At 43.2% G+C, this 4,234-nt stretch overlaps 1 pseudogene; it reads right to left on the reverse strand.

The window, feature by feature from the left end:
• Nucleotides 1-3,658: 3,658 nt before the first annotated feature.
• Nucleotides 3,659-4,016, reverse strand: LOC142426764 (ubiquitin-conjugating enzyme E2 variant 1 pseudogene; annotated as a pseudogene).
• Nucleotides 4,017-4,234: the final 218 nt, after the last annotated feature.

Genomic DNA, 4,234 nt, shown 5'->3' on the forward strand with positions numbered 1-4,234 from the left:
AGTGAATTACGCTTGTTATGTAAATAAGGTAGGATGAGCATGAGTGTGTCTTAAGTCACCATGCTAGTCCTAAACTGTGAGAGAATAATTCCTGTTTATTAAAACTTGTGAATTTTCTGGTGTCACAGGACTGAGACATGACCAGCTGTCATGGAGACCATTCTGGCTCATTCTAACCTGTTATTGTTGTTATTGTTAGGGGCTGTGGAGTTGGTTCTGACTCATAGACACTCTTTGTACAGCAGAATGAAACACTGCCAGATCCTGTACCTCACAACTGTTTGTGTGTTTGAGCCCATTTTTTGCAGCTACTGTGTCGATCTGCCTCAATCCAACATTCCTCTATTTTCCGCTGCCCCTCTACTTTACCAAGCTTGATGATCTTTAGGGATTGGTCTCTCCTGACAACATGTCCAAAATACATGAGTCATACATGAGTCAAAGTCTCACCATCTTTGCCTCTAAGGAGAATTCTGGGTGCACTTCTACCAACAAGATTTATTGGTTCTTTTGGTAGACCACGTTATTTTCAATTTTTTTTCACCAGTGCCATAATTCAAATGCATCAATTCTTCGAATGCGTCGGTTTTTCTTCAGTCTTCCTTATTCAATGTCCAACTGTCACATCCATATGAGACCATTGAAAACATCGTGGATTGGGTCAGGTGAACCTTAGTCCTCAAATTAACATCCTTGTTCTTCCTCACACTTTAAAGAAGTTTTGTGCAGCAGACTTACACAATACAATGTGTCATTTGATCTCTTGACTGTTGTTTCCAAGAACACTGATTGTGGAATCCAAGCAAGATGAAATCCAGGGCCACTTGATCTTTTTTTCCCCATTTCTCATGATGTTATCTAGTGATCCAGTTGGAAGGATTTGGGTTTTATTTACAGAGTTATATAACCCACACTGAAGGCTGCAATCCTTGACCTTCATCTGCAAGTGCGTCAAGTCCTCCTCACTTTCAGTAAATAAGTTGGTGTCATCTGCACATGGTATGTGTTAATATACCTTCCTCCAATCCTGATGCAGCATTTTTCTTCATAGAATTCAGCTTCTCTGAGCTCAGCCCACTGGCCTTGTAGAACAGAGTAAAATTGCTTCCTAGTGTTTCTGAGGATGAAAAGAATCCAGCCTCATCTTTCTCACGTGAACTAGCTGGCATCCCTGTGCTTAACCCAATCCGCCATCGGCTCTCCTCAAAGACAAGCTATATGACCAAAATAAGCATTCTTCTCTTTTCCTGATCAAAAGCACAACATCGAAGCAAAGATAGGCTGACAGATATAGATTACACATACATATTTTAATATTTTATTGGGAGCTCTTACATATATATCATAACATTCCATCAATCACATAAAACAGTATTATACAATTGCTACCACAGTCGGTTTCAAAACATTTTCTTTCTTTTTTTACATAGATGGCATATAATATTTTAAAAATACCATTAAACAATGTATTACTTAAGGTTAAGTATAATATGAGGGGATTTTTTTAAGTGTAGAAAAAAATGAATTAAAATATAATGGCATCTTCCCACTTTCCCCCACTTCTTTTTTTAAAAATCATTTTATTAGGGACTCATACACCATCCATCTCGATCCATACATACATCAATTGTGTAAAGTACATTTGTACATTTGTTGCCCTCATCATTCTCAAAACTTTTGCTCTCCACCCAAGCCCCTGGAATCAGGTCATTTTCCCCCTCCCTCCACACTCCCCTCCCCCTTCCCCCTCCCTCATGAACCCCTGATAATTTATAAGTTGTTATTTTGTCATATCTGGCTCTGTCCCGTGTCTCCCTTCCCCCGCTTTTCTGTTGTATGTCCCCCAGGGAGGAGGTCCAATGCAGGTCCTTGACATAATTCCCCCTTTCCAACCTACCCTTCCTATTCCCTCCCAGTATCGCCACTCACTCTACTGGTCCTGAGGGAATCATCTGCCCTGGCTTCCCTGTGTTTCCAGTTCCCATCTGTACCAGTGTACCTCCTCTGGTCTAGTCAGGCTCGCAAGGTAGGATTCAGTGGGAGGATGGGTGGGGGGAAGCATTTAGGAACTAGAGGAAAGTTGTATTTTTGATCGTTGCTTTGCACCCTGAATGTCTCATTCCCTCCCCAAGATGTTTCTGTAAGGTGATGACCAGTGGCCTACAAATGGGTTTTGGGTCTCCACTCCACACTCCCCCGCTCATTCACTATGGTAAGATTTTTGTTCTGATGATGCCTGATACCTGATCCCTTGACACCTTGTGATCGCACAGGCTGGTGGGCTTCTTCCATGTGGGCTTTGTTGCTTCTGAGCTAGATGGCCGCTTGTTTACCTTCAAGCCTTTAAGACCCCAGATGCTATATCTTTTGATAGTGTGGTACCATCAGCTTTCTTCAACACATTTGCTTATGCACCCATTTGTCTTCAGCGATCATATCAGTGAGGTGAGCACAAAATGATACGATTTTTTTGTTCTTTGATGCCTGGTAACTGATCCCTTCAGCGCCTCTTGGCCACACAGGCTGATGTGCTTCTTCCATGTGGGCTTTATTGCTTCTGTGCCAGATGGCCGCTTGTTTACCTTTGAGTCTTTAAGACCCCAGACACTATCTCTTTTGATAGCCGGGCACCAGCAGCTTTCTTCACCACATTTGCATTGAGGGAGTACTTGAGTGGAGGTCCAATGTTCCTCTGCTGCCTTAATACTAACCTTATAAATATATGCACATATATCTATTTCCCCATCCTCATGTATAAATATATTTGAATATGTATATGTCTTTATCTAGACCTCTATAAATGCCCTCTGCCTCCCCTCTCTTTCCTCTATTTCCTTTGACTTTCCTCCTGTCCCACTATCATGCTCAGTCCCCACCAGGGTTTCAGCAATTCCTCTTAGTTACATTGCCCTTGATCATGCCCAACAAAATAACAACAAATCAATGACAAAAACAAAACACAAGAAAGAAAAGTTTGTAGTTAGTTCAAGGATTGTTTGTTGGCCTTTAGGAGTGTTTTCTAGTCCAGTCTGTTGGGGCACCATGCTCTGACCCCAAAGTTCACCTTCAGCTTTCCCTGGGGACCTCGCCACTCCATTCCCTTGCTGTTCTGTTGCACCCCCTTAGTGTTTTGCCTCGGTGTGGCAGATCCGATCGGGTGCAATTCCCTCACTGTGTCTCCGGTGTTGTCGTCATTACACATTCATGTATCTGTAAGGACATTAGGCCAACACATCCTCCCTGAAAAAGACCAAGGACTTCAGACACAGGGCATAGTCACACAGCAGAAGTCCAAGTCAGGCACAGTTACCAGCAAGGTTGGAGGTGGATATTTTAGAAGAAGAAGAGAAAAAGCAAAAATTCAGGAGAGAGCCATGCAAGAAAAGCAGAGCAAAAAAGGGCCTTGGCAGCACCAGGGAGAGCTCCCAGCTACCCCGCTCGAGTCGTTTGCTTGCTTTTAAAAATCAAACTTCTGTGTTTCAAATAGATAAAACATCCGTATCACGTATAGTGCTTTAAGATTATTTGTCCTTGAATGGGAGCTTCCTGTCTAGTACTTTGAGGTCTACAAGATGGTATCTAAAAAATGTACTACCGTGGAAAAGGAAGACTGCTTAATTAGAATGGGGGAGGGGAGGCCCCATGTTTTCCTTGGTGATTAATTGCTGTTACACTGTGCTCTGGGCGGCCGAGGGAGGTTCATATTTTTGTTAGATGTCATTAGGCGCCGGGGCTCTTGCAGGACAACTTTGATGCTGCAGGAATTCTGCCAGTTTGCTAGCACGGATACGGCTCTTGGGTCCACCCCTCCATTGAACATTAACTCCATTCACATGAATTTTTGTTACAAATCCTACAAAGGGGGGTGCTTCTGGGCATTTAGGTCCACATTCTATTTTAAGGCTGTATATCCAGTTTTCGTAAATTGTCCGAGCCCATGGTGGCTGCCATCTTGCATTGCTGTCTATAGATTTTTTAAATTTATTTTTTCCCCTACAAACCAAGGCCATTGCCATGGACTCGATCCTGACCCTTGGAGACTTGGCAGAGGGTCTGGAGACTGTAAAGCCATCTGGAAGCAGCCAGTCTTATTTTTATCCCTCAGAGTAACCGGTGGGTTTGAACAGCCAACCTTCTGGTTAGCAGCCCAATGCTTACCCCAGAGCACCACCAGAGAACGGAATCTTAGGGCAAGCTCTTAGGAGGGACCAGGATTCTGCTCTAATTCTAAACA

The sequence above is a fragment of the Tenrec ecaudatus genome, chromosome 14 (genome assembly GCF_050624435.1).
Source record: "Tenrec ecaudatus isolate mTenEca1 chromosome 14, mTenEca1.hap1, whole genome shotgun sequence".
In the NCBI taxonomy this organism is placed as follows: domain Eukaryota; kingdom Metazoa; phylum Chordata; class Mammalia; order Afrosoricida; family Tenrecidae; genus Tenrec; species Tenrec ecaudatus.